The 10,965-nt window shown below is 43.9% G+C and overlaps 1 non-coding gene across 1 annotated transcript; it reads left to right on the forward strand.

Annotated features, from left to right (window-relative positions):
• Positions 1-9,198: 9,198 nt before the first annotated feature.
• LOC125484482 lies at positions 9,199-9,305 on the forward strand. The gene has a single exon (XR_007263326.1). It is a non-coding gene; the product is annotated as a U6 spliceosomal RNA (small nuclear RNA).
• The last annotated feature ends 1,660 nt before the right edge of the window (positions 9,306-10,965 follow it).

A 10,965-nucleotide genomic window follows, 5' to 3' on the forward strand; every position in this document is an offset into this window, starting at 1 on the left:
CCAGGGGAAGGGAGAAATTATAGGTGGAAATTTTTTTAAAAATGAAGATTCAGGCTCCTGGATGTTCTGCACTTCTGAACTGTAGAGTGCAGTTTCACCTTTTTTTCCACCGGGTTTTCTGTTTAGCAGGCCCTCTGATTGATGGGCTGATATAAAATAAAGATGCTGGAGCTCTGAAACGAAAATCAAAGGATTATTGGACTCGAGGTGTTAATTTCTGCTGTTATTTCTGATTGACAGCTCTAATAGATGGATAGTAACGGAGGAGCAACTGGTAAAGAGTGATCGCTCATGGTAGGGGGCTATTGAAGTAAAGGTGGGGGTGTCAAACATAACAGCTAACCTTGTGGAGCTAAGAGGAAGCAGATCTGGTCCTCTTGGCCCACAAGCAGTGCTGTAAAGGCAACTACATTATGGATGCAATATTTCACACCTCCTACGACCTCGAAACTCAGTGAACTGCGGTTCGGAACAGATAAATGCAGCAAATGAAGGCATACTGCCTCTTCAGAAAATTTTACCAGCCCACCTCCTCTGATAGGTGTCCTGCTCTGTCCTCTCTTAAAACTGGAAGTTGGGAGTTACAAAGTCAGTTGATTTCCTCTTCTGTTTAAGAGTTTTAACTTGTTAACGATGCAAACAAAACCATTTGTCGGCATTAGGATTCTCCCCCAACGTCATCGAGTAATTATTTTGCCGTCTCTAATTTGTCCTTGTGACAGGAACAAGCTGCAACTCAAATAGCCCATAATTTGCATCCACAGTTCTAACACAGAGCTGTGTGTGAGCTCCTTCGAGTACACATTGTTGGGTGTTTGCTTGGCTTCAACTTCAACAAATCCTCCAGCTTTCAGAAGTGTGCAGCGTTTTCATGGTCCATAGCATTTGGGAATTCGGGTCAAAGTTTGTCTGTGAGCAGCTAGGCTGGGGAAAATTCAAACTGCTTACACATTAGCCACAGGCTACACTTCTGAACCGGTACTCCTTCCATCCTCAATCAAACCTTCACCTGGAAGCTGTCAGTTCAGAACTGGTCACGAAACAGCTCCTGCTTTTGCAGTTTCTATCTAGATTGCTCAGTCTATAAATTTAACTTTTGTACAATTCAATACAGCACAGGAACAGGCCCTTCGGCCCACCAAGCCAATTCTAATCCTTATTTAGACCCGCCACTGATTGCCCATGTGCAGTTTCTATCCCTCTGTTTGCCCGTTCATGTGTCTATTAAGATACACCTTAAACATGGCTAACGTGCCTGCTTCCACGACCTCCACTGACAGTGTGCTCCAGGCATCCATCACCCTCTGGGTGAAAAACTTACCCCCATTTCTCCCCTAAACATTCCCCCTCTCACCTTGAATCTGTGCCCTGTTGTAGCTGATCTTTCCACCCTGGGGAAAAAGCCTCTGACTATGCACCCTATCTATGCCTCTCATAATTTTGTAGGCCTCTATCAGGTCCCCCCTTAAGCCTCTGTCTTTCCAGTGAAAACAATCCGAGTTTATCCAACCTCTCCTCATCGCTGAAACCCCCCAGACCAGGCAATATCCTTGTAAACCTTCTCTGCACCCTCTCCAAAGCACCCACGTCCCTCTAATAGTGTGGCAACCAGAATGGCACACAATATGCCAAATGTGGCCTAACTGAAGTTTTGTACAGTTGTAATATAACTTGCCAACTTTTATATTCAATGCCCCAGCCAATGAAGGCAAGTGTGCCTTATGCCTTCTTGATCACCTTTTATCCACCTGTGGTGCCACTTTCAGGGGCCTGTGGATCTATATATAAATTATTTATACCTTGTACTCTGTACTTACACTCTGCATAGAGTATTTATATAAAGTATTTTGATCAGTTGCGAAGTAGACTGATGTAGCACCTACTGTAAGCGTGCTGACTACATAGTTGAATGTTCTGTATGTTGTGACAATGTAGCAAGTTTCGTAATTCTTTTATAGGATTGTAATTCCCTTTCACATCTTTGCTATAACCTGCCATTCATTTACCTAACCGATCACATAATGGGCATTTCAGTCTGAATGCCATTAACTGTAAAGGTGCATTTTCGCTACCGAGTCTGTCCAAAATAGTTCCATCTTCCCCGTGGTGCTACGCTAGTTGGCTACAGTTTGGATGTCAAGGTCCAAAGTGAACTGGAATGAGATGGGAGCTGAAATAACTGCACAGGAGCCAGTATCCTGTTACCAGGTTACCCTTTACTTAATTCTGCACAATATACTGGCTTTGGACCAGCTAGCTCGGAGTCAGTCCCCCGAACTGAGAAGATTCTGAACGGCCTGTTAATACTGGTCAGCAAGAGCTTTCCTGATTGGCCCAGGTTAACAAGCCCAATCAAGGACCCCATAAGTCGACAAGATCCACCTGGTTCCAATCACTATAGGAGCCCTCCTGCTCTCTGTTCTGGTGTTAGCCCAGGCTTTCCCTCCGTGTACACTGAGGCCGTGTTTATATCGCACTATGAAGGAAGTGGTAATGGAACCAAAGACACTGCATCGAAGTCAGCTCAAAGACCTGAATGCTATCTGTGCAGCCCGTCAACATTGTACTAACCAATCAGATCCCTGTCCACACTGATCGTTAGAACCAAATGTCACAGCAATTATTTCATTACAACTTTTGTATCATCAGCACACACTGATTAAAAATGACTAGTGTCCACCAACGATACCAATTTTAACATTTATCTTGTCTCACGTCATATTATTTAAGTATCAAGCCAAGTATGTTTTATCTACTGCTACAAGCTGCCCTTCATTCTGTGGCTGGGACCCATGTTAAGTTAAATTCTGCCCTTGATTTCTCGCAGTGTTAAGGGATTCAAGGTTTATAGGGATAATTGTGGCTGAGGATTATCATGTCAGCCTTGATTTCTTTGAATGCAGGAGTGGGCTTGATGGGCTGAATGGCCAGGTTCTGCACTAATGTCTTATGTAGTGTCCTGGACAATATTTGTACTTCAACCCATATCATTAAATCAGATTATTTAGCACATTGCTGTTTGAGCAATGGTGTATATTGGCTGTCCAATTTCATACTTCGAAAGTTACTTCAGTGGTTGCAATGAGGGGCATCCTGACGCTGTGAAAGATCCTGTGTAAATGCTTGTCCTTTCAGTTTCTCTCAATTGAAATAAATGCTGATTTGAGACAAAAGCTGGTATGGTTTAATTACAGATCAATATTAACACACAAGTCACACAGTGTTATTGAACAACCTTCCTGCTAAGTAAATGTTGTCACTCATGTGATAAAATTAACATCCGGAAATGAATCGCTTAGTGCATTGTAGGAATTATATCTACTGCGCTGGGTACGGGGCCTTGTGGTGCAGGGATAGCAGTCCTGTCTCTGAGCCGGTAGCCTCAGGTTTACCTCCAGCTTCAGGACTTAATGGCTAAGAATTGTGCATTCATATTGTCACCAAACAGGGCGGCTATCAACCTGTGAATTTTTCCTTCACCCTTCATCTTTTTTAATGTTCATTCATGGGATGCAGGCATCACGCTGGCTGGGTCAACATTTCTTGCCCGTCCCTAATTGCCTCTTAATCTAAGCGGCTTGCTGAGACCATTTGAGAGGGCAGCTATGAGTTGCTGTGGATCTGGAGTCATGAGTGGGCCAGAGCAGGTAAGCAAGGCAGATTTCCCTCCTCAAAGAGACATTGGAGTACTAGGTGGGTTTTTTTTACCTTAACTGATGATGATTACACAGTTGACATTAGGTCAGCTTTTATTTAAAAAATTCAATTCAAATTTCACATTCTGCCATGGTGGGATTTGAACCGAAAGCAATAGCCTGAGGTACTGGATCACTAACTCAATAAGGTGGAGATCTTTACACCTCTCCACCCATTGTCCCGCTCCCCCAACCTTTAGAAACAATCTCAGTCCATCTAATCATCTTTGCACTACAAGTCACCATTCCTGGCAACGTTCTGGGAAGTCTCCACCACATCCTCTATGTTGTGGTCATACCTTTACCATGAAACAGTGAGCAGCAATATCTGCATTTCTCTAGCTGCAGCCCAACTAGTGTTTTATACAGTTTTCCTCCTCTTATATTCTACCCCAGCTAATAAAAGATTCTAAAAACCTTGATGACCACGTTATTTACCCAATCAATACACCCTTCAGGACATGAGGACATATAATTGAAGGTTCCTCTGCTCCCCTGCACAAACAGTATTCAGTCATTAATTGTGCATTTCCTTATTTCGCCTTTACATGACCTTGCGCGTTTCTGGATCAAATTCCAATTGTCTCTTCACTGCTCACCTGACCATTCCATTGATGTCTTCCTGCAGTCTCCACGTTCCTTCCTCACCATCAAACATACAGCTAACTATTTTGTGATGCCTGCGAATCTATTAATCATTCCCCTTTGTCTCTTCAGTCTGAACCATTGGTATAGGTCTCATGCAGCAAAGGAACCTGCACTGTATCTCACAGAATCCAGCCTTGTAGTCTGAAACACACCAGTTTGCCATGACACATTGTTTCCTGTCACTAAAACAACTGCAAATCCCTTGTCAAAAAATCAATCACTGAAATAAAGCACTAAAATGCAATGCCCTCACTGACCCTGTTGGTTACCTCCTTTAAAAGTGCAATAAAGTTAGTCAGATGTGACCTTCATTTAACAGCTCTATGTTGCATCTCCTTGATTAATCTGTGGATTTCTAAATGGTGATTTATCTTGTCCCTCAGAATATTTTGCCCATTGCTGGGTTTAAGTGGATTGGCCTGTCAAGACTCAATCTTTGTCTTTCTCCTTTGATTAAAGCCTTCTTTGCTCTGAGCAGAGCAATCCTGCAATTTTAGCTGCAGTTAACCTGATGATTTCTTTGTTATTTTTCAACTCTGTTGAGGGGGAAAGCAAAATCAAAGAAAACGTACAATTTTGGGATCATCTTCAGCAGTGCATTAAACGCTGTTTGCCAAAACAAAATAGCTGCTGATGATGTCTCAATCACAATAAGTTGCTACTTTCATTAAGGAGACACATCCTGGATGAAGAGTGTCACTGTCAATGGAGGAACTAATAAATAAACTCTGAGATTTAGATCATGAAAGCATGTTGTGAGCATTAAGCAGAAGCTTGTTTTGGAGTTTGGAGGGGCTAATCCCCATCAATAGCGATCCCAAATACCTAAATCATTGGCACATTCTGTTTATTTTAAAACAGAAAATGTTTGCTTATCACTCGATTTGATATGAATGCGAATGCAATGCAGCATGAATTGCGTGGAAATTCCATTTCCCAGCTGTGAATTTTTTTCTTAATATTATCCTTTCACCATTCAGTCCCTATCTGGAAAGATGATAACCCTGAACATTTTAGACCTTGAAATATAAAATGCACAAAACAAAACCCGCAGCGTGCATTGGCATTCAGGCAAAACAGAACCTTTTACAGCTACTTAACCATTCTGAAGAGCGTGAGAAATGTGTTGCTGCAAACTCAGAGAGGGGAAAACGCTGTCAGCTCACCTAAACTCCATTGTCTGTGATCTGCAACTCTCTCATCAACTCAAACCAGTTAGCTACCCACTGTGCAAATGTGGGTTTCTTTCTCGAAAGGTGAATCAGACACTAGGAAGGCGATGGGTCGTCAAGCTGTGGTTATCACATCCTTGGCAGGTTTGCCTGGCAGATCTGTTATCATAGCAGCTCATGGTATTTTATCACCATGGCCTTCCATTCCACTTCCAGCTAGTTATCAAAACTTATTTCCAGCCACTAACATGCAAAGAATTGCCTGCATCATTTAGGCACTTATTCCATTTAATTTATTGGCATGGGGGGTGAAAGGGTGACATGTAAACTCCTCAATAGAAGTCAAGATTCGGAGCAATTTATTTTGTTCACCATTTGCTCCCCCAGTCAATATATTGATTGCAATCTTCTAACTCACCTCAGCCCCAGCCTCCGTCCCTTTAGTTATATATGTGTTAGTAAATTGTGACTCTTTTGGAGTGATCCTCATTGTCTTTCTCTTGGGATGTTGCTCAGTGTGACAGACCGGAAAGCCAATGTCTGGTATCATTGTTAATGCACAGAACGCTACATGTGCCCACTCAACACAATCGTTCATAAAAGCCGAAATAACTGTGGATGCTGTAAATCAGAAACAGAAACAGAAATTGCTGGAAAAAGCTCAGCAGATCTGGCAGCATCTGTGCAGGGAAATCAGAGCTAACGTTCTGGGTCAATTGACCCTTCCTCAGAACGCAAAAGTTCATAATTTGCTTTCTCAGGGACTTTGATCAGATGGGCCAATGGGCCAAGGAGTGGCACATGGCATTTAATTTCAATAATTGTAAGGAGTTCGTTTTGGAAAGATAAATCAGAGCAGGACTTACACAGTTAATGGTAAGGTCCTGGGGACTGTTGCTGAACAGAGAGACTTTGGGGTGCAGTTCATAGTCCCTTGAAAGCAGAGTCACAGGTAGATAAGGTGGTGAAGAAGGCATTTGGTATAATAAAGAAGGCTTTTATTGGACAGTGCCTTCATTCCAGGAGTTGGGAGGTCATGTTGCAGCGGTACTGGACATTGGTGAAGAATATTGTGTTCAGTTCCAGTCTCCCTGCTATAGGAAAGATGTTGTTAAGCTTGAAAGGGTTCAGAAAAGATTTACAAGGATGTTTGCAGGGTTGGAGTGTTTGAGCTACAGGGAGAGACTGAATAGGCTGGGGCTATTTTCCCTGGAGCATCAGAGGCTGAAGTGTGACCTTATAGAGATTTATAAAATCATGCTGGGCATGAATAAGGTGAATCATCAAGATCTTTTTCCCAGGGGAAAAGAGTACAAAACTAAAGGGCATAGGCTTAAGGTGAGAGATGAAAGGTTTAAAAGGGACCTGAGGGGCAACTTTTTCATGCAGAGGGCATTGCATGTATGGAATAAGCAGGAATGAGCTACCAGAGAAAGTGGTGGAGATAGGTACAATTACAACATTCAAAATGTATCTGGAAGGGTATATGAAAAGGAAGGGTTTTAGAGCGATCTGGGCTAAATGCTGGCAAATGAGACTGAATGAATTTCAGATGTCTGGACAGCATGGACGAGTTGGACTGAAGGGTCAGTTTCTGCGCTGCACATCTCTCTGACTCTATGAGTCACTCCATTCCTCTGGTTCATTTCGCAAAACCAGCATCTTGCTCTCTGCCTCACCACCAAAGTACATTCAACTAAAAGCAGATGACAGCAGATATTGAGTGGGAACAACTGGGAGAGGCTCTTGCAATGGGGAGACAAGTGGGTTGGAGGGGCCAGAGGAAGAGAAAAAGAAGGGTACCATCTTGGCAGGGTTGCCCTCATGTGTAGAGGTAGAGGTAACTCACTCCCTCTCTGGCCTTGTTGCCAAACAGCAGCCTACATCATCAATGTTATCAGGCTGTTTGTCTTGACCTGTGGTTACCCTCTCAAAACCATACTTTTTTTTCAATAATGGGATGTGGACATTGCTGGCTAAGCAGCATTTATTGCCCATCCCTAATTGCTCAGAAGACAGTTAAGAGTCAACCACATTGCTGTGGGTCTGGTGTCACATGTAGGCCAGACCAGGTAAGGATGGCAGTTTCCTTCCCTTAAGGGCATTAGTGAACCAGATGGGTTTTGCTGACAATCAACAATGGATTCACGGTCATCATTGGACTCTTAATTCCAGGTATTTTATTGAACTCAAATTCTACCATCTGCCATGGCGGGATTTGAACCCAGGTCCCTGGAACATTTTCTGGGTCTCAGTGATAGTTCTCAACCCAGTGAGAATACCACTAGGCCATGGCCTCCCCAGATATATACAGTATAGCAGAGGTGCAGTGAAGTGTTTAATTAGCAGTTAATTCTGCACATCCACGAATTTACTCTGGTACTGGGGCTCCATTGTTTGATCCACAATTCAGCTGGAGGTGTGTGGGTGTACAAACGAGAGCACCATCTATGGAGTTCTGATCAATTATATAGGCCTTGTACCCTACAGGCCACCCTTTCAGTAGTTGCTCTAAATCCAGTTGTGGAATCAGAGTTAACAAGGTGTAGAGCTGGATGAACACAGCAGGCCAAGCAGCATCAGAGGAGCAGGAAGGCTGATGCTTGGCCTGCTGTGTTCATCCAGCTCTACACCTTGTTATCTCAGATTCTCCAGCATCTGCAGTTCCTACTATCCATGGAATCAGAGTTCCAGGATTTTGACCCTGCAACGCTGAAGGAACGACGATATATTTCCAAGTCAGAATGAAGAGCGGTTTAGAAGGAAACTTGCAGGTGGTGGTGTTCCCATGTATTTGCTGCCCTTGTCCCTCGAGATGGAAGTGGTCGTGGGTTTGGAAGGGGCTGTCTAAGCATCTTTGGTGAATTTCTGCAGTGCATCTGTTTGGATCGTACACACTGCTGCTACAGGGCATCAGAGGTGGAGGGAATGGATGCTTGTAGATGTGGTGCCAATCAAGTGGGGGTTGCTTTGTCCTGGATGGTGTCAAGCTTCTTGAGTGTTGTTAGAGCTGCACTCATCCAGGCAAGTGGGGAGTATTCCATCACACTCCTGACTTGTGCCTTGTAGATGGTGGATAGGCTTTGGGGAGTCAGGAGGTGAGTTACTTGCTGCAGGATTCCCAGCTTCTGACCTGCTCTTGTAGTCACTGTGTTTATGTGATGAGTCCAGTTGAGTTGCTTGTCAATGATAACGTCCAGGATGTTGATAGTGGGGGATTCAGTGATGGTAACACCATTGAATATCAAGGGGTGGTAATTGTCTCTTATTGGAAATGATCATTTGCCTGCCTTTTTTGTGGTACAAATATTACTTGTCACTCCGGCCCAAGCCTGGACATTGTTCACATTTTGTTGTATTTGAATATGAACTGATTCAGTATCTGAGGAGTCACGAATGGTGCTGAACTTTGTGCAATCATTGGCAAACATACCCCCTTCTGACCTTATGATGGAGGGAAGGTCATTGGTGAAGCAGCTGAAGATGGTTGGGCCTAGGACACCACCCTGAGGAACTCCTGCAGAGATATCCTGGAGCTGAGATGACTGACCCCCATAACCATCTTTCTATGTGGAGGCTTAACCCCAGCCAGTATTGTAATGATAGTTGTTCTAATTATATATCACTGTGAGAACCCTTTATATTGCAAGGACTTAAGAATTTCAAGAAGGCAGCTCACCACCATCTTCTCAAGGGCAACACTTCTACTAAACTCGGAATAACACAGCAAAGATTAGCATGGCCTCTGTGTAAGGATGACACACAGATTCCTGAAGCATTCCATATTCTTAAGGGGAGGTGATGAATATTGAGTACATTTTATCATCACTTATATTCAAAATAAAAAGCATTGAAAAATGTGCACCGTCGCTCGTAAATAAGCGCCATTCACAGAATCAAATAAAGAAAAATAAAGAGAGTCCAAGTTTCCTTCTTCCCTGCTATACCACCAATAGAGCCCATTGAATCCAACACCCCACCAAAAGGCTCTCTCGGCCACCCCTCACTCCAGGATTGGGACCTCACAATGCCCTGGGTACACGGTTTCTCCGCTCCTCCGGGTCTCAGCGCCCCCTCAACGGGACTCACTCTGACTCATGTCCAATTTACTCAGTACCCCCCCTTTGGGACTCGCTCTGACCCATGTCCAATTTACTCAGCCCCCTCCTCTGGGACTCGCTCTGACCCATGTCCAATTTACTCAGCCTCCCCTCTGGGACTCGCTCTGACCCATGTCCAATTTACTCAGCCTCCCCTCTGGGACTCGCTCTGACCCATGTCCAATTTACTCAGCCCCCCCTCTGGGACTCGCTCTGACCCATGTCCAATTTACTCAGCCCCCCCGGCTTTGGGACTCGCTCTGACCCATGTCCAATTTACTCAGCCTCCCCTCTGGGACTCACTCTGACCCACGTCTGATTTCCCAATATTGCTCCAGCCCACACGCTCCGCTCCCACCCAGCCACCAGAGTTGACATCTTTCTTCAGGTTAGAGTTAAATAGTTGAAGTTAAAAATAGTTAAGGGATGGGGGTTAGTGTAATACTGCACAGGGAAGAGGGAGAGAGAAAAATAAAGAGAGGAAAAGGAACTGGTGAGCAGAGGAGAGATCTGACTGGAGCTAGTGGTATTATCGCTGCACTGTTAATCCGAAGACCCAGATAATGTTCTGGGGACCCAGGTTCCAATCCTGGGATCAAATTTGAATTCACTGCAAATGTGGAATTAAGAGTCAATTGATAACCATGAATCCATTGTCGCTTGTAGGGCAAAAAAATCTTGTTCACTAATGTCCTTTCGGGAGGGAAACTCCATCATTACCTGGTCTGACCTACATGTGACTCCAGGCCCACAGCAATGTGATTGACTCAGAACTGCCCTCTGGGCAATTAGGGATGGGCAATAAATGCTGGCCCAGACAGCGACTCCCACAGCTCGTGAGAAAAGCAAATCAGGATAACATTGTTAAGTTGTCCATTGCTGTGGCTAAAGAAGGACTGTAATTGGATCCTTAACTTTATTTCTTATTTAATACTCTATACTGAGAAGAACCGTAATGGTGAACTTTGAACTTATTGCTTTATTTTTCTACATTTTAACTTAAGATTTTGTACCTAGGTACCTTGTGCCTAAGATGGCGCCAGGAACGGCGACATTGTACACTTTCAATGTACACCTGTATCCATGTACTTGAGTACACGTGAAAATGAACCTAATTCCTCTCCTGTTGATTAAAAAACAACAAGGCTGAATGACTCTTGCTGCGATCCTGGCAATGCTTGTTTGCCTGGTGGTTCCCTTCAAGAGATCCAACTGCTAATTCTAGTTCTGACCCCAAATCTGCTCACAGCGTAAACACAGCAGCTGAACCGCACAGCTAACAGCCAAGGTGAAGTCATTGAATTGCCAAAGGAGTGTCTACACAGCAGCTGTGACACCATTACATTTTAT

This window comes from Rhincodon typus, chromosome 11, assembly GCF_021869965.1.
Source record: "Rhincodon typus isolate 14 chromosome 11, sRhiTyp1.1, whole genome shotgun sequence".
Classification (NCBI taxonomy): Eukaryota; Metazoa; Chordata; class Chondrichthyes; order Orectolobiformes; family Rhincodontidae; genus Rhincodon; species Rhincodon typus.